The sequence below is a fragment of the Sus scrofa genome, chromosome 6 (assembly GCF_054392235.1).
Source record: "Sus scrofa isolate SSC_HxYL_T2T_F1_AM1 chromosome 6, Sscrofa_HxYL_maternal_Yorkshire_Landrace_v2.0, whole genome shotgun sequence".
NCBI lineage: Eukaryota > Metazoa > Chordata > Mammalia > Artiodactyla > Suidae > Sus > Sus scrofa.
This window is the reverse complement of record NC_139388.1, coordinates 123,545,272-123,565,314: the sequence shown is the minus strand read 5'-3', so window position 1 is coordinate 123,565,314 and position 20,043 is coordinate 123,545,272. Positions and strand designations below refer to the sequence as shown.

General features: G+C 38.6%; 1 long non-coding RNA gene across 2 annotated transcripts in view; it reads left to right on the top strand.

Moving 5' to 3' along the window:
- The window catches only part of LOC102163786 (uncharacterized), a 97,001-nt gene that overhangs the window by 6,248 nt on the left and 70,710 nt on the right, over positions 1 to 20,043 (top strand). Inside the window, exon 3 of one of the 2 annotated variants that reach the window (XR_304095.4) lies at positions 854 to 3,350. The exons of the other annotated variant lie outside the window; for it this stretch is intronic. This is a non-coding gene — a long non-coding RNA (uncharacterized LOC102163786). Of the gene's footprint in view, positions 1 to 853; positions 3,351 to 20,043 lie in introns of those variants that run through there. 2 annotated transcript variants of the gene reach the window in all.

Sequence of the window (20,043 nt, the reverse complement as noted above, 5' to 3'; positions counted from 1 at the left end):
GCAGGTGGCTCGGTGAAGATGTCCCCTCTTGAGTGGGAAGCAAAATACGCAGTTGATGCTTGTGTTTGGAGGGTTTGTGATAGATTTCTGAGTGACTAATGGTGGAGGAGTTTGTAAAAAAAAAACAAAAAAAACCAAACTCTTGCGTTGCTAGTGTGGCTCCATGACTCTTAAGGTGTCAAATCTTTTATTTTTTTAATTTTTATTTTTTTCAAATGATTTTTATTTTTTCCATTATAGCTGGTTTACAGTGTTCTGTCAATTTTCTACTGTACAGCAAAGTGACCCAGTCACACGTACATATATACATTCTTTTTCTCACATTATCCTTCATCATGCTCCATCATAAGTGACTAGACATAGTTCCCAGTGCTATATAGCAGCAAATCTTGATTACAGAGCATCGAGAATAATTATGCCAAATCTTGATTACAAAGCATCAAGAATAATTATTACACTATTAAATTCTACCATTGTTAACCATTATATCACCAATTAGCTTTGTATTTTTTAGAGATAGATAATAGACAGATTGACAGAATGAGACAGTACTTATTTGCAGCACCCAAGGCAGTACACAAAGGCCTTATTTACTCAGTTACTCAGTTGTTTCTCTTTGCCTCACCGGCTGCTGCAGCTCTGATTGGACCCCTAACCTGGGAACCTCCATATGCCTCAGGAGTGGCCCTAGAAAAGGCAAAACAAACAAACAAACAAAAAAACCAAACCACACAGCTCTGGAGGTTGCTCATGAGGTGTTTTCTTGCATTTATCATGCCTGGAACAGAGTTAAAGCTACAGATGACTGGCTTTTATCATTGTTTTCTTTTTTCTCCTTTATGGTTAACCACAGTGACAAATCTCATCCTAGCTCTTAATCCTACCAGCCACTACAGAAAGATCTTCCACCAGGATTCTGTTCTGCCTTAGGGGTGATTCAGCGAAGAAAGATACATTCCAAGATAAGGAAAAGAAAAAGGCCATGCCTTTCTAAATGCACGGATTATGAGAAACAAAAAGAACAATTCTGCTAAAAGAACAATTCTGCTAAAGAAGATGAATGAAATATTTCCTAATGGTTTTGTGGGTTGGAAACATTAGAGTGTGGAGGGAAAGCTTTTATTTATTTATTTAAAGCTGTGGGACTTGGGTGTTAAAAGATACATCATTTCATTATAACTATTTGTGGTAAGCTGAATGTGTTTAAAAATCTAATTTGATTGCCTTGAGCTTGTATTATTTGCCTAAATTCTTTGTTAGTATAGTAATCATTACTAAAAGATTTAGGTTTTAACTGAATATTTTTTTATGAAAGAGTGAACTTTTTGACTGCTCGGGTTTCTGTTTGGCAGCATCTAAAGAGAAGTTCATTTCTTTTAATCTTGTTTGGCAGTGTGGTGAGGAAGGACTAAGTTATGTACTACTGCTTAGTATTACCTCCATGCTTCCTGAATGCCAAAATATACTTTTATTTTTATTTTTTATTTTTTTACTTTTTGTGCTTTTTAGGGCCGCACCTGCGGCGTATGGTGGTTCCCAGGCAAGGGGTCTAATTGGAGCTACAGCTGCCAGCCTACGCCACAGCCATAGCAACACCAGATCCAAGCCGCGTCTGCGACCTACACCACAACTCACAGCAAGGCCAGATCCTTAACCCACTGAGCGAGGCCAGGGATTGAACCCACAACCTCATGGTTCCTAGTCGGATTCATTTCCGCTGCGCCACAACGGGAACTCCCAAAATATACTTTTATTTTTAAAACATTTTTCAGGAGGTGCAATCCTTTTTGCTTACTTTTTCTGGATTTGTCTTTTAAAAAATCATTATTTTAGAGAGTTCCCTGGTGGGTCTAGTGGCTAGGAGTCAGTGCTCTCATCCTGGGTTCAATCCCTGGCCTGGGAACTGAGATCCCACTTCAAGCTGCTGCATGTCACAGACAAAACAGAAAAAAAACAAAAACAAAAACAAAAAACCCCCACAACAACCTTATTATTTTATAACATGTTTTTAATGACTGGCATTGTATTGCTGTGGGTAATATAACACTTTCCTTATAAATGGCTAATTCTTTCAGTTATACTAAAAAGATTCAAGTGAATGAGTTTTGGCAGAACTCTGTTTATTAATATAATCTACCACTTTGAAATTTGTGCTCATGTGTACAGAGATCACAAGTTGTCTTTCATTACCAGAAATGAAAGTTTCCCAAAGGGAACACTTGGGAACAGCACTTTGGGGAGGCTGGAACTAGTGGGCATGTGCAGAATAATGCAGTGTTTACAAATTCAGGTCCTGGAGTGAGATGGGGTTCAAATCCCTGCTCTCTCAATTATTTAGTCTGTGACCTTGTACAAGCTTCTTAAATTCTCTCTGCCTCTCTTTCTTTTTCTGAAAAATGGATATATAGTACCTACCTCATAAGGTAGTAGGAATCCATTTAGAACTGTTCTATGGGAGTTCCCTTTGTGGGTCAGTGGTTAATGAACCCTGCTGGTGTCCATGAGGATGCAAGTTCTATTCCTGGCCTTGCTCAGCTGGTTAAGGATCTGGTGTTGCCACAGGCTGTGGTGTAGGTTGCAGACTCGACTCGTATCCCACGTTGCTGCAGCTGTGGTGTAGGCCAGCAAATGTAGCTCTAATTCAACCTGGAAACTTCCATATGCCATGGGTGCAGCACTAAAAAAAGCAAAAAAAAAAAAAACCTCCAAAAAACAGTGCTCTATGAATGTGTGTTGTTGGTATTTGGGGAAGGAGAGATTGACTTGAGGAGTGTGGGAGCTGGGAGAAGGCACATTTCTGTACTTCTGGATTTATTTGATGGTAAGCATTATTTAGCTTCTCTACTAAAAATACATATTATGGAGGGCTCCAATTAGAACACCTAGGGAGAATTCAAGAAATTTATATTTTTGACAGATACCCCAAAATGATTCTTACTATCAGCTTGGTTTGGGAAACTGTGATGTGGTAGATAGAATGCAGACTTCAGAGTCAGACAGATGTGGATTCTGATCCATTCTCTAAACAATTGTGTCCAGCTCTCCACCTGTACCAGAAACTGTTTCAGTTGCTGGGCATATAGTAGAGACTAAATCCTTTTGTCCTGCTTTAGAATCTATGGGGTTTCCTACTCTAAAATGTCAAGTGGGGCCTCTCTGAGGGACTTGAATGAACTATTTAATTTTAAGAGCTTTTTTCCCCCATCATCACAAAAGCATTATGAGTTCATTAAAGAAAAAAAAAAAAAAGTCAGAAATTATAAGCCATTGCCAAGTAAGCTCATGTTGGAGAGGAAAATTCTTAGCTATCCAGAGGCCTAATGTTCATATTAAGTAAGTAGAAAAAAAAAGTGGTGGAGTTGGTGGTTTGGTGTTGGTGAAGATGTCCGAGTAGTTTTACCTTTAAATGGGAAGTTGAGCCTCTTGACCACAGAAAAGCAAATGTGACCAGATTTAGTTTCTTTGGGTTTGGGGTTTCCATATTTATTTCCTGGTTGGCTAGTTGCCAAGCCTAATTGGTTATTTTTGACAAATCCCTTCACAGTTGCCCTCTTAAAGGGAGATTACCGCAGCTGAATTTGAGTCTTCTCTTTCTCTGGGAAGATATGACCAAAACCAGGAATATTTTCTTTTTGTCAATGGCTTCTTCACATATTTTGTGATGATCTTTTTGTCTTTTCCTGGGGCCACATCCACGACGTATGGAGGTTCCCAGGCTAGGAGTCGAATAGGAGCTTTAGCCGCTGGCCTAAACCAGAGCCACAGCAACGTCAGATCTGAGGTTCATCTGTGACTTACACCACAGCTCACGGCAACACAAGGCGGATCCTTAACCCACTGAGCAAGACCAGGGATCGAACCGCAATCTCCTGGTTCCTAGTTGGATTCGTTAACCACTGAGCCATGACGGAAACTCCAAGAGGACATATTTACCTTTGAAAATAGTTTTGCTTTTCTTTTGTCAGGGGGATACAAAAGCTATTTGACAGTAGTTTAAACTGAAGCTTGATTTAACACAGCTAGTGGCCTGTCTACTTCTAGGGTCAGAGCAGAAGCAGCTACTCTGTTTTATTTCGTAGCAAATGAAATAAAACAAGGGTTACAACTGATGTAGAAATGCTATTTAATTTACTTCTGTAAAAAAAAGTACATGTTAAAGGTAAAATATGCTTTCTTTGAATCTCTTGAGTTTCTCTTTTTATCCTTTGATTTGCAGGTTCTGGATTTATTCCAGCCTGGGCAGAGTAGTTTACTGCTCCTACTTTTTGTATTAATGCTTTAAGTATGGTACAAAACCCAAACATTAAAACCAAAAATATACTTTGTTTGGACATGACCGTTGGGGCAATAGGGGCATTCTTTCCAGTGACATTTAAGACAGCTGATGCTTACCTCTTCTAGAGCCAGTTATCACATTTGTCCACATTCCGCACGGGCTACACATTACTGTCTCCATTGAAAGACAGTGTATTGAAAATTTTAAAGCTGTAATTTACTTTTACATTGAAGTAATGATTTGGGGGAATTACGGAATTGTGGAGACAAGGATACATCCTCACTTATTACTCAGTCCAGTTTCCTCTTGCCTTTCCACTGAAGTTGAACCTTAGCAGATAGTGACCTTGTAACTGCCGAATGTAGTGAGTGTTTCTCAATCCTTATTCTTCCTGAACGCTAGCATTTTGTCACTGTTAACAGCTTACCCTTTATTTATACATTTTTTTAGTTTCGAGAGTTTTTTTCTCTACTCTTCCAGCCACACTTTGCATAGCTAGCTCCTCTTTACTACCTACCACCTTCACGTAGGCATCTGCTGAGCTCGTCTTTAACACCCCCTCCATATATATTCCCTCTGCTGGAGTGAGTTCACGCTTCTACTCATACATAGATGATCCCCAAATTTGTATTTTCAGTCCTGACTTTTTTACTAAAGGAAAACTATTTGCTCTGCTCACGTCACTTCTGCCACCAAGTGTGTGGGTTTTTAACACCAAGAATTTGCCAGTTCTCTGTGAACAAAAACTGGGTGTCCTACCGTTTAGTTCAATTCTGACATAGTTAACTACCCAGAGTCAGCACAGACCCCACAAGTTAAGGGCTCAGTCCCATAAAACTGCTCCCCATTTGAGGCAACAATTTTAAGTGGTGGGTTCTCAGCTTTCCAACACTTCTGACTCGGCTACAAGCTGGAGGTTCCTTTAGCATCCCCCCACCCCTGGTTTAATAATTTGCTATAATGACTCACAGAACTCAGGGAAATACTTTACTTACTATTACTGGTTTATTATAAAGGATATGAATGAACAACCAGATGAAGGGGTATATAGGATGAGGTCAGGAAGGGTCTTGAATGTGGGAGCTTCTGTCTGCATAGAGTTTGGGTTGTGCCACCCTAGTGGTAGCTCTCTGAACCCAACATTCAGGGGTTCCATTACATAAGCATGATTGGTTAAATTATCGACCATTGAAGATTAACTTAATCCCTAGTCCAACTCCTCTCCCTTGAGGTAGCTGGGCGAGGCTGAAAATTCCAGTCCTCTAATCATGTGTTTGGTTCCTCTGGTGACCAGCCCTCCCTAGTGTCACTCCATTAGTGTAAACTCAGGTATAGTTAACAGGGGCTTATTGTGAATAATAAAAGACACTCCTTTCACCTACCACTCAGGAAATTCCAGGGGATTTAGGAGCTCTGTGCCAGGGACTGGGGATGAAGACCAAAAATATATTTCTTATTATATCACAATATTACATCTACCAAGCCCCAAATCTTTTTCTTCTTTTGTTTAAGGGCCACACTTGTGGCATATGGAGGTTCCCAGACTAGGGGTCGAATTGGAGCTGTAGCTGCCAGCCTATGCCATAGCCACTGCAATGTGGGATCCCAGCTGCATCTGAAACCTACACCACAGCTCACGGTAATGCCGGATCCTTAACCCACTGAGCAAGGCCAGGGATCAAATCCGCATCCTTTTGGTTACTAGTTGGGTTTGTTAACCACTGAGCCATGACAGGAAGCTCCTCAAGCCCCAAATCTTAGTTTTTAACTTGTGAGGACATCTTTTCATGGATAGTTCACCAGTGCTTCCACATTCACACAGCCAAATCCAATTTGAGTAACTTCTTCCTTTTTTTTTTTTTTTTGGCTTTTTCAGGCCTGCACCTGCAGCATATGGAGGTTCCCAGGCTAGAGGTCAAACGGGAGCTGCACCTGTGAGCCTATGCCACAGCCACAGCAATGCTGGATCTGAGCCACATCTGTGTCCTATGCCACAGCTTGAGATAATGCTGGATCCTTAACCCGCTGAGTGAGGCCAGGGATCAACTCTGCATCCTCATGGATACTAGTTGGTTTGGTAACCCACTGAGTCACAACAGAAACTCCCCACCTTCTTCCATTTTTAATCTTATTAATAAATTGTTATATTGTGGAATTATTATGATAGAATAATTACTTATTAACTTGCATTTTTATCCTCACACATCATTCCAGTGGAAGGGACCCAGACAAATTGGTCATTTAAAAACTCTGGTCCTAGTGAATCTTCTGATATAGCTCAAATTCATCTTCTTTTCCTTTTTATTTTTTAAAATTTATTTATTTATTTATTTTTGTCTTTTTGCCATTTCTAGGGCTGCTCCTGCGGCATGTGGAGGTTCCCAGGCTAGGGGTCTAATTGGAGCTGTAGCCGCCGGCCTACACCACAGCCACAGCAATGTGGAATCTGAGCCGAGTCTGCAGCCTACACCACAGCTCACGGCAACGCCGGGTCCTTAACCCACTGAGCAAGGCCTGGGATCAAACCTGAAATCTCATGGTTCCTAGTTGGATTTGTTAACCACTGAGCCACGACGGGAACTCCTCCTTTTTAATATTTTAATTCAAGCTTTATTGTCTTTCTAGTAACTGCTTCTTAGTTGATCTCCTTGACTCACATCTGCCCTCTCAGTCCAGTGCATCTTTCAGATTGCTGCTAGAGTCTTAGTATGAATCTGGATGTAATCATCCTATTTATAAATCTTTGCTGCCTTGTATCATAAGAGGATAAGTGGCACACTCTTACCACGCGGTCCAACGTCTTCCTCCCTCTGACCCACAGTTATTGCTCCATTTACTTGTCCATCAAAGCTGAGGCACCGTCTCTCTCACCTTGTTTTGTTCAGCATTTTGCCTTTGCTGTGACTATTGTTTTTAATAACCATTTTGCTCCTAAGCATCCTTCAAGGCTGGCTTGTGCGTTGTTTTCTCAGTGAAACCTTCCTCGGCTCCCTAGGAAGGGATCTGTTATGAGTCGTTCCTCTTATATGTTAGTATTCCTAGGATCTAGCAAAGCACTTTGAACATACCATTAATTTCTTTTTAAAATTAAAGATACTTATTTTCAGAAACTATCTTTAAAAGGTAGTTTTTGTTTGTTTGTATTATCTTTTTAGGGCTGCACCCACAGCAAATGGAGGTTCCTAGGCTAGAGATTGAATAGGAGCTATAGCTGCTGACCTACACCACAGCCACGGCAACATGGGATCTGAGGTGCATCTGCGACCTACACCACAGCTCGAGGCAACACCAGATCCTTAACCCACTGAGCAAGGTCAGGGATCAAACCCGACTCCTCATGGATACTAGTTGGGTTCATTAACCCCTGCGCCACAATAGGAACTCCTGGTGGTGTTTTTTTTTGTGTGTGTGTGTGTTTTAAAATTACCATTTAGCTCCTTATTTGGTAAATTTCCTTTGTTCGATTTCTTAGCAAACCAAACTAATATCATCATCACTTTGACAGACATTTGACGTGTCTAGACTGCTTGCATACTGTTGGGGTGCAGAAAGATTTAACAGTCTCGGTCCTGCACTCACCAACTCAGTCATTCATGGCCTCAAGGCTGTTTGTGATTGTACTGCTTCAGTGCTGTGCTGCCCCAGAGCCCACACAGATTCCTGGCTGAGACCACGCCCAGGAAGATGATGTGCTACATAAGTTTCCAAGTTTCATTTGAAATTCAAAGTCAGAACCTGATTCACACTTGACACATTTCTAAACTTAGTGGCCAGTCCCTTATGTAATTTTAAACAAGTCTCAAATCAGTTTTGCACTTAAACAAGTCTAGTCAGTTTAGCTTTGTGTTTAAATAGCAACAGATTTCTCAGTCTCCTAGGAAACTGCATGGCAACCAGGAACTCAAATAATAACCCTTTAAATAGAGAGCATGTCAGAATCTGTTAAATCTTTAAAAGCAAGGACACTATTAATTAACAGTTTATATGGGTAAGCATGATGACATGGCAGAGTGAAAGAAAGTCTGCTAATAACTGAATCTAACCAAACCAAATAAACTCAAAGAAGTAATTGTTGGTCTTTTTTCATCTAGCTTGCCGAATATTTTACTGTAATTTTATTATTCTATAAAAGGATCACACACTTGTAATGTTCTCTAGGTATAATCAAATGTATGAAAATGTTGAATGTCAGTCAAACAGAAGTACCTATGCCATGGGATAAATTCTTCTTCTTCTTCTTTTTTTTTTTTTTTTTTGTCTTTTTAGGGCTGTGCCCTAGGCATATGGAGTTTCCCAGGCTAGGAGTCAAATCAGAACTGTAGCCACTGACCACAGCTACAGCAATGCCAGATCCGAGCTGCATCTTCGATTTACACCACAGCTTATGGCAATGCTGGATCCTTAACCTACTGAGAGGCCAGGGATGGAACCTGTGTCATCATGGATGCTAGTCAGATTTGTTTCTGCTGAGCTACAATGGGAACTCCAGATAAATTCTATTTTTACTGAATTGTATACTTGTACAAAGAATGAGTAAATTCATTGACCTTAAAAATCCTCACTAGTTTTGTAATTATTTGATATTATTGTTATTAATATCTATGTTAATAATATAGTCACATATAAAGGGCTAATATAAATAGTAAAAATAAACCATGTATTAATCATGTTTATTACATTGAAAGGTCTTCAAATGTGAGTATGATGAGAGGTGTTCCAGAGCACTCAGGCATTTTTCAATTTCTTATTTTTCCAAGCTCCCCTCATTCCTTCTCTCTTCTCTTGGTTGTGTGACATCTGTTGTGAATTAACAAACAGGTGATAATTTGCAATAGTGGTGACACTGGATCTAGCTATAAAATGGTTGAAACCATACAGTGACCTCTACCACTTTGGAAATACAGTTTGGTGAAATTTTTGTTTACTCTGTATCTGTTACCATACAGCCTCTTTTTTTTTTTTTCTTTTTTTTCCTGTGTGGGAAAAAATGGGGATCAAGTTATTCTTACATGTATACATTTTTCCCCCCACCCTTTGTTCTGTTGCAACATGAGTATCTAGACATAGTTCTCAATGCTACTCAGCAGGATCTCCTTGTAAATCTATTCTAAGCTCCCGATTCCTCCCACTCCCTCCCTCTCCCATCAGGCAGCCACAAGTCTATTCTCCAAGTCCATGATTTTCTTTTCTGTGGAGATGTTCATTTGTGCTGGATATTAGATTCCAGTTATAAGTGATATCAAATGGTATTTGTCTTTGTCTTTCTGACTCATTTCACTCAGTATGAGAGTCTCTGGTTCCATCCATGTTGCTGCAAATGGCATTATGTCATTCTTTTTTATGGCTGAGTAGTATTTCATTGCGTATATATACCACATCTTCCCAATCCAATCATCTGTCAATGGACATTTGGGTTACTTCCATGTCCTGGCTATTGTGAATAGTGCTGCAATGAACATGCGGGTGCATGTGTCTCTTTTAAGTAGAGTTTTGTCCGGATAGATGCCCAAGAGTGGGATTGCGGGGTCATATGGAAGTTCTATGTATAGACTTCTAAGGTACCTCCATACTGTTCTCCATAGTGGCTGTACCAGTTTCCATTCCCACCAACAGTGCAGGAGGGTTCCCTTTTCTCCACAGCCCCTCCAGCACTTGTTATTTGTGGATTTATTAATGATGGCCATTCTGACTGGTGTGAGGTGGTATCTCATGGTTGTTTTGATTTGCATTTCTCTTATAATCAGCGATGTTGAGCATTTTTTCATGTGTTTGCTGGCCATCTGTATATCTTCCTTGGAGAACAGTCTATTCAGGTCTTTTGCCCATTTTTCCATTGGTTGATTGGCTTTTTTGCTGTTGAGTTGTATAAGCTACTTATATATTCTAGAGATTAAGCCCTTGTCCATTGCATCATTTGAAACTATTTTCTCCCATTCTGTTAGTTGTCTTTTTGTTTTCTTTTTGGTTTCCTTTGCAGTGCAAAAGCTTTTCAGTTTGATTAGGTGCCATGGGTTTATTTTTGCTCTTATTTCTATTGCTTTGGGAGACTGACCTGAGAAAATATTCATGATGTTGATGTTAGAGAGTGTTTTGTCTTTGGGGGTTTAAATAAACACAAGGGCCACTATATTCTTGAGTCATTTTCCTGGAGCTTGCTGCCACCTTTTGGCCAGATAAAGCAGGGCAGCTTTCATAGGATCATAGTGGAGTCTGCAGTATAATTCCTTCCTAGTAACATTTAATACTTTCTGAACATAATCATTTGGACTTTCAACATCTAAAAGATTCATCAAATATTTGAATTATAAAGAAAAATCATATAACAGCCAAAGGAACCAAACAATCCGAAATACTTTATGCAGAGTTATGTGAATACAAAGATGCTGTAAGAATAAACTATTACACCTACCTTCAAGTTGTAGAAACGAAAAGAAAATTAGCCTTGGAGAATTTTAGAGTGAAATTCTTAGGGTTCAATTTCTCTTATGTTTATTTAGTCTTGTGAATTTATTTGCTCTCTCTCTCTCTTTTGGTCTTTTTTAGGGCCGCACCCACAGCATATGGAAGTTTCCGGGCAAGGGGTCAAATTGGAGCTGTAGCTGCTGACCTACACCACAGCCACAGCAATGTGGAATCCAAGCTGAGTCCGTGACCTACACCTCAGTTCATGGCAACGCCAGATCCTTAACCCATTAGATGAGGCCCATGTCCTTATGGATACTATTTGAGTTAATTACCGCTGAGCCACGATGGGAATTCCTGTCCTCTTTTTTAAAGGTGATGGCATAAATAAAAACTAAACGAAATGGCCTAAATGAAAAATTTGGATATTTAAAATATTAATATAGTAAATATGTGCTGCAACACCTAAATTTTTGATATTTAATTAAATCAATATTTATTAATCATCATTTAAAATTTTTTTATTGAGGTATAGTTGACTTACAATGTTGTGTTTCAGGTGCACAGCAAAATGGTTCACTTATACATACATATATATATTCAGATTCTTTTCCATTTATAGGTTATTACAAAATATTGAGTATAGTTTCCTGTGCTATATAGTAGGTCCTTGTTGGTTGTTCCTATTATTTATAGTAGTGTGTATATGTTAATCCCAGATGCCTAATTATTCCTCCCCCTCTTCCCCTTTAGTAACCATAAGTTTGCTTTCTATGTCTGTGGGTCTATTTCTGTTTTGTATATAAGCCATTTGTATCATTTTTTTTTAGATTCCACATATAGCAATATTATATGATACTTATCTTTGGCTTACTCAGATGATAATCTCTAGGTCCATCCATGTTGCTACAAATGGCATTATTTCATTCATTTTTATGGCTGACTGATATTCCATTTGTATATATGTACCACATCTTCTTTATCCATTCATTTGTCCATGGAGATTTAAGTTGCTTTCGTGTCTTGGCTTTTGTAAATAGTGCTGTAGTGAACACTGGGATGCATGCATTTTTTTTTTTTTTTTTTTTTTTTTTTTGTCTTTTTGCTATTTCCTTGGGCCGCTCCCGTGGCATATGGAGGTTCCCAGGCTACGGGTCGAATTGGAGCTGTAGCCACTGGCCTACGCCAGAGCCACAGCAACTCAGGATCTGAGCCGCGTCTGCAACCTACACCACAGCTCACGGCAACGCCAGATCGTTAACCCACTGAGCAAGGGCAGGGACCGAACCCGAAACCTCATGGTTCCTAGTCGGATTCGTTAACCACTGCGCCACGACAGGAACTCCTGTGTATCTTTTTGAATTAGGGTTTTCTCTGGATATATGCCAAGGAGTTGGATTGATGGTAGTTCTGTTTTTAGTTTTTGAAGGAACCTCCATGCTATTCTCCATAGTGACTGTACCAATTTACATTCCCACCAACAGTGTAGAAGGGTTCCTTTTTCTCCATACCCTTTCCAGAATTTATTATTTGTGGACTTTTTGATGATGGCCATTCTGACCAGTATGAGATGATACCTCCTTGTGGTTTTAATTTGCATTTATTATTGATGTTAAGCATTTTTTCATGTGCCTTTTGGCCATCTAGATGTCTTCTTTAGAGAAATGTCTATTTAGATCTTATCCCTATTTTTTGATTAGGTTGTTTATTTTTTTGATATTGATCTGTATGTATTTTATGTTTTGGAGATTAAGCCCTTGTCATATCATTTGCAAAGATTGTCTCCCATTTTGTTGGTTGTCTTTTCATTTTGCTCATGGTTTCCTTTGCTGTGCAAAAGCTTATATGTTTGCTTAGGTCCCATTTGTTTATTTTTGTTTTTATTTCCATTACTCTAGGAGATGGATCCAAAAAGATATTGCTCCAATTTATGTCAAAGGGTATTTTTTTTTTTCCTTTCCTCTATCTTTTTGCCATTTCTTGGGCTGCTCCCACAGCATATGGAGGTTCCCAGGCTAGGGGTCTAATCGGAGCTGTAGCCACCGGCCTACACCAGAGCCACAGCAACGCAGGATCCAAGTGCATACACCACAGCTCACGGCAACGCTGGATCATTAACGCACTGAGCAAGGGCAAGGATCGAACACGCAACATCATGGTTCCTAGTCGGATTCGTTAACTACTGCGCCATGGTGGGAACTCTGTCAAAGGGTATTCTTTCTATGCCTCTAGGAGTTTTATAGTATCCAGTCTAACATGTAGGTCTTTAATCCATTTTGAGCTTATTTTTGTGTATGGTGTTAGAGAATGTTCTGATTTCGTTCTTTTACTTGTAGCTGTCCAGTTTTCCCAGCACCACTTATTGAAGAGACTATCTTTTCTCCATTGTATATTCTTGCCTCCTTTGTCAGAAGATTGACCGGAGGTGCATGGGCTTTCTATACGGTTCCATTGATCTATATTTCTGTTTTTTTGTCAGTATCATACTATTTGATTACTATAGCTTTATAGTATAATCTGAAGTCAGGGAACCTGATTCTTCCTGCTCTGCTTTTCTTTCTCAAAATCGCTTTGGCAATTTGAGATCTTTCATGTTTCCATGAAAAGCTTAAACTTTTTTGTTCTAGTTCTGTGAATAATGCCATTGGTAATTTGATAGGGATTACAGTGAATCTGTAGATTGCCTTGGGTAGTATAGTCATTTTGACAATATTGATTTTTCCAGTCCAAGAGCATGGTATAGCTTTCCATTTGTGGTATCTTCGTTTTCTTTAGTGAGCGTCTCATAGTTTTCAGAGTACAAGTTTTTTGCCTCCTTAGATAGGTTTATTCCTCGGTATTTTATTCTTTTTGATATGATTGTAAATGGGATTGTTTCCTTAATTTCTCTTTCCTATCTTTCGTTGTTGGTGTATAGAAATGCAAGAGGTTTCAGTGCTGGAATTCCTGTTGTGATGCAGTGGGTTAAGAACCCAACTAGTATCCATGAAGATGTGGGTTTGATCCCTGGTCTCAGTCAGTGGGTTAAGGATCTGGCATTGCCACAAGCTGTGGCATAGGCCGGCAGGTGCAGCTCAGATTTGACCCCTAGTCAAAGAACTATGTGCCGCAGATATGGCTGTAAAAAGAAAAAAAGAAAAAGAAATACCAGATTTTTCTGTTAATTTTGTATCCTGCAACTTTACCAAATTCATTGATGAGCTCTAGTGTTTTCCAGTAGTGTCTTTAGGATTTTCTATGTATTGTATCATGTCATCTGCAAACAGTGACAGTTTAACTTCTTTTCCAATTTGTATTCCTTTTTCTTCTCTACTTCTGTGGCTAGGACATCCAAATTATGTTGAATAAAAGTGGTGAGAGTGGGCATCATTGTCTTGTTCCTCATCTTAGAGGAAATGCTTATTAATCATCATCGAGCCAAGCACTCTACTAGGTTCTGTGATGACTGCAGTGAAGAGAAGACATTTGGTCCTGCCTTTTGGAGACCCGTTAAAGGGTGACAGGAAGACATCAACAGAATTCTAGAACAGAGTAAGGTGCAGTGTATATAGAATACTTTGGGAGGAGGTCCAAACCCCAACTTGGCCTGTGGAAAATAGCAGATTAATGTAAATATTTTTAATAGACATGCCAGTTTGCACCTGACAAATGCAGACTTAAATTTATGTCTCTCATAATGGAAACATAAGTCCAAGTTTTATATTATTAGGTTTCTGTCAGAAGTGTGTATCTTTTATTGCAAATTTTCCTTATTTTTCTCCTCTCAAGGGAAAATATTTAAGTTTGAAAAAATTGTATACTCTTTCCCAGATTGAGATATAAATCATATAATAACTAAAGCTTAGACAGAAATGACTAGAGGCTTTGAAAATGTGTGTAATTAAATAATCTCTCTGGGTTTAATATTCAGTTAATATTCAATGTCTTAGGAACGATCACTTTTACTTTTTTTTAATGATCACTTACCAATGCTGTAGTCATTTTATAATTTTGGCTAATGTTCTGTAAAGAATTGCCTCTTTAACTATAAGTCACTTTTTAGCTATGTAGGTCTGTAAGCTTTGAGGGTCTAATTCCCTTTAGCTTTTAAATTTATTTTGTTTAAAATGAAAGGACAAGTTGCCAGTCTGGAATAAATAATGAGTGAGTGATTGACTAAAATAACTAAGTAAATGAACAAACAAGCAAGTGAATAAATAGATGAAGAAGCACACTCACTACACACGTACTTGGGCAATAAGCTGTTAGAATATTTCTCTCGAACTTGAGGTTGCTGCTGTGATAAACAGTAGATCTTTGGTATTTCCTGCTAGTCATCTTCCTACTGCAAAAGCTACTTTCTCTTCCCTGTCGATTGCTCACCTACCTTGTTGTCTTAAAAAAAAATTTATCTCTTTAAAATAGTGTGACATTTCTCGACTTCAGAATTTCAAATTTGCTAAAATATTTTTATTATTTTTATTATTGTTCTATTTTAAAGTAAGTTTAAACTAATTTCTTTGACTGGTGAGTGGGAAGTCATCTTTCAGCATCTTGATCCAGGGGTTCTTGGTAGCATCTTAAGATTCCCAGTCTCCGATTAGGTGTTTATCAGAATATTTTCAGTCTATAAAAATTGCCTGGGATACCCTTTAATGAAGGTTAAAATGAACAAAGTGATCTTTTCCTAATCTGTTTTAAAGTTGTTTTTAATCTAGTGTTTTGAAAGATGACTTTTGACTGATTAAAAAATATAGCAAAAAGTATAAAATGAAAAATTTCCTTATCTCTTCGGTTACCACCTACCTGCCTACCTTCTGGATAGCCAGTATAAGTGGTTTGTTATATATCATTACAGAGTTTCTTTATACATATATGAGAAAATCAAATACATTTTCTTATTTTACCTCTTACTCAAAAGGAGGTTTACCATGCATTCTGTTTTCACTTTACTTTTTAAAAAACTAAAAATAGTTTTAATAATAGAGATTTTTCTGTATTGTTTAAAGAGCTTTTTCATTTTTTCTTAACTGCTATGAATATTCTATCATGTCAAATTTGTTAAACCATAACTTAATCAGCTTCCTACTGATGGACATTTAGATTGTTTTCAATTTTTTTTTTTTTTTTTTTTTTTTTTTTTTTTTTGTCTTTTGTCTTTTCAGGGCCGCACCCGCAGCTTATGGAGGTTCCTAGGCTAGGGGTCAAATCAGAGCTATAGCTGCCAGCCTACTCCACAGCCACAGCAATGCAGGATCTAAGCCGTGTCTGCAACCTACACCACAGCTCACAGCAACGCTGGATCTTTAATCCACTGAGCAAGGCCAAGGATCGAACCTGTGTCCTATGGATCCTAGTTGGGTTCGTTAACCGCTGAGCTACGATAGGAATGCCCCAATTTTTTTTTTTGCTGTTATAACCATTGCTACAGGAATAGCCACATACGTCTTTTGATAGGATTATTGATCTGTTTTCTGTGAATATTTTTCCTTATTCTATGCTTTTTTGCCTTTTTTTTTTTTTTGCCATGAAGAATTTTTAAATTTTATGTAGTCAATTTTGTCAATTGTTTTTTTCTATGGCTTCTTCACTTTGTATCATGGTTAGAAAAGACTTCCTTACTTCAAGGTTGTAGAAGAAGCTTCTGTTCTCTTCTAGTCCTTTTACTGCCTTATTTTCACACATAAATCTTTGATCCATTTAGAATTTATCCTGATGTAAAGTGTGGGTCTAACATTTTCTCCAGGTGGCTATCCAGTTGTTACAACACAGTTTTTTGAGTAATCTATCTTTCCCTGACCAATTTCAGATAATACCCTTTTCATATACTAAATTTCCATATGTATTTGATTTATTTCTTGGCTTCCTGTTCTGTTCCTCTGAGTTTGTTTTGTTATATATGTGTCAGTTTTTCTAATTGGCCTTTGATTTAATTGAACATTAGTATGATTTTGTTTGCTTTTGTTCAGTGAATAACATGAATAATAAACATTTTGCACTTGGAGGCATATTTTGATTCTCAAGGTAGGGTGTGAATAAAGTCAGAGGACAGAGCTGCCCATGCCTACCCTTGCTTTGCTCAGTGTCTAGTTCTGTTTTCATCCTTCAGGCCAGTATTTTCTTAGGTGTGTTGGAGAGATGCTTAAAACATTTTATTAGCTATGTAGGCCCCCAGATAATAGCTGTACAATTTGGACATGAACTGGATCACATAATCAGTGATAAAAAGAGGATTTGATCTTGCCCAGCTCTACAGCAAGGGAAAGTCAGAAATATGTGAATAATCACTTAATTCTCATAGAATGGCTCTTCTCTTAATGTATTTTTTTCAGTTATTTCTTGCCATAACTTGGTAGGTACAGTTAACTGTGTTTTATGGGTCACAAAACCATAAGGCAGAGAATGGTTAAATGGTTCACACAGGGAGCTGTGGCACCTAGATTTGAACTTAGTGTTTTTTCTTTTCTTTGTTTTGTTTGTTTTTGAGATAAGTAGAGATTCACAGGAAGCTGCAAAATAGTACACTTGACCCGGTTTTCCCCAGTGGTTATGTAAGATGTAACATAGCCATTGGGGAAACCAGATAAAGGCGTATATTCATTAGGTTTTGTAGATAACTATTTTTTTTTACAAATTGAGGATTTGTGGCAACCCTGTGTTGAGCAAGTCTATCAGTGCCATTTTCCCAATGGTGTTTTTTCACTTGGTGGCTCTGTGTCACATTTTGGTAATTCTCGAAATACTTCAAACTTTTTCATTATTGTTGTATTTGTTATAGGGCTCTGTGATCATTGATCTTTGGTGTTACTATGGAAAAAAAACTTTGACTTGCTGAAGGCTCAGATGATGGTTAGTATTTTTAAGCAATAAAAATTTTTTATATTAAGGGGTACCTTCTAAAAAATAATGTTACTGCACACTTAATAGACAACAGTATTTATATGCACTGGGAAACTAAAAAATTTGTGACTCCTTTTGTTGCAGTATTTGCTTTGTTGTGGTGGTCTGGAACTGACCCTGCACTATCTCTGAAGTATGCCTATAAAGGATTATATCCTATGTAACCATAGTGCAGTATTAAAAACTGTCATTGGTGCACTGTGTGTGTATAGTTTTATGTCATTCTCTAAGTGTAGTTTAGTGTATACACCACTGCAATTAAGTACAGAACTGTTCCTTTACCGCAAAGACTTCCCTCCTGTTATCCCTTCACAGTCACATCTACCCCAACCCTATCCTGGTAACTGCTAATCTGTTCTCTCTCTCTCTCCATTATATATACAATTTTTTTTTTTTTTTTAGGGCCACATCTGTGGCATATGTAAGTTCCCAGGATAGGGGTTGAATTGGAGCTATAGCTGCCAGCCTACACCGAAGCAACTCGAGATCCGAGCCACATCTACAACCTACACCACAGCTCAGTGCAACGCTGGATCCTTTAACTCACTGAGCAGAGCCAGGGATGGAACCGGCATCCTCATGGATACTACTCAGGTTCTTAACCTGCTGAGCCATGGTGGGAACTCCTATTCTCCATATTTTTAAGTTTATTATTTTGAGAATGTTATATAGATGGAAAAATGTAGCATGTGACCTTTGGGGGCAGGGGCCTTTATTCACTCAGCGCCATAACCTTAGGTGCCATCCAAGTTGTATGCAGTTTGCTATAGACAACCTATAATCGGTCCCATGGCTGTCCATTCTGCCAGTCTATGTTTAATCAGTAAATTTAGACTATTTTCATTTTATGTAATTATTGCTATGTTAGAGCTTAAGTATTCCATTTTATTTTTCATTTTCTCTTCTCACTGTTTCTCTATTTTGCCTTCCTGTGGCAAAATTCTAAAATGTTTTTTAGGGGAGTTCCTGTTGTGGCTCAGTGGAAATGAACCCAACTAGTATCCATGAGGATGTGGGTTTGATCCCTGGCCTTGCTCAGTGGGTTAATGATCTGGTGTTGTCATAAGTTGTGGCATAGGTCGCAGACCTGGCTCAGATCTGGTGTTGCTGTGGCTGTGGTGTAGGTTGCAGATGTGCTCGGATTCCACATTGCTTGGCTGTGGCTGTGGCATAGGCTGGCAGCCACAGCTCTGATTGAACTCCTAGCCAGGGTGCTGAAGGTGAGGTCCTAAAAACAAAACAAAAGTTTTTTAGAATTCCGTTTAGATTCATCTATGTTTTGAGTGTAAGTCTTTGTATAGCTTTCTGAGTGGTTATTCTAGGCGTTTTATTACATATATGTAACTTATCAGAGCTAGTAGTGTTGGCATTTGCCATTTCGAATAAAGTATAGAAGCCTTACATCCTCCATCTTATTTCCTCTACTTACATTAAGAACCACATTAATTACATTAATATCAAATGATATTATAATTTTTTTGCTTCATCCATTAAAGGCAATTTAGAAAACTCAAGAGATTTTCTCTTAATATATTTTTAAGAGAAATGCCTATTGTATTTACATAAACTTTTACTCTTTTTGTTCTTTCTTCCTCCCTGATGTTCCACATTTCCTTCTTTTATCATTTCCTTTCTGATTCAAGAACTTCTTTTAGCCATTCTCTGAGGCAGGTTTGCTGGCAACACATTCTCTTACTTTTCTTTCATCTGAGAATATCTGATTTTCCCTTCATTCTTTTTTTTTTTTTTTGTCTTTTTGCCTTTTTCTTGAGCTGCTCCCACGGCATATGGAGGTTCCCAGGCTAGGGGTCGAATTGGAGCTGCAGCCGCCGGACTATGCCACAGGCACAGCAACTCGGGATCCGAGCTGCGTCTGCAACCTACACCACAGCTCACGGCAACGCCGGATCCTTAACCCACTGAGCAAGGCCAGGGATCGAAACCCGAAACCTCATGGTTCCTGGTCGGTTTCATTAACCACTGAGCCACGATGGGAACTCCTCCCTTCATTCTTGAAGGATATTTTCATGGATATAGAGTGCTTTTCTCTTAGTACTTAAAAATATTCAGAGTCTTCTTATTGTTTATAATGTATATTGTATATGTATGTAATATATATTGTATATGTATGTATTGTATATATAATATCCTAGGATTTTAGCAGTACTTGAAGAATAGGAAGAGGTACATTTATGCTGTCTTGTCCTTGGGATGATTTTTGTTTTTGTTTGCGTTTTTTTGTCTTTTCTAGGGCTGCACCTGTGGCATATGGAGGTTCCCAGGCTAAGAGTCTATCAGAGCTGTAGCCCCCAGCCTACACCACAGCCACAGCAATGCCAGATATGAGCCACATCTGTGACTTACACCACAGCTCACGGCAATGCTGGATACTTAACCCATGAGCAAGGCCAGGGATCGAACCTGCAACCTCATGGTTCCTAGTTGGATTTGTTAACCACTGAGCCATGATGGGAACTCCCGATGAT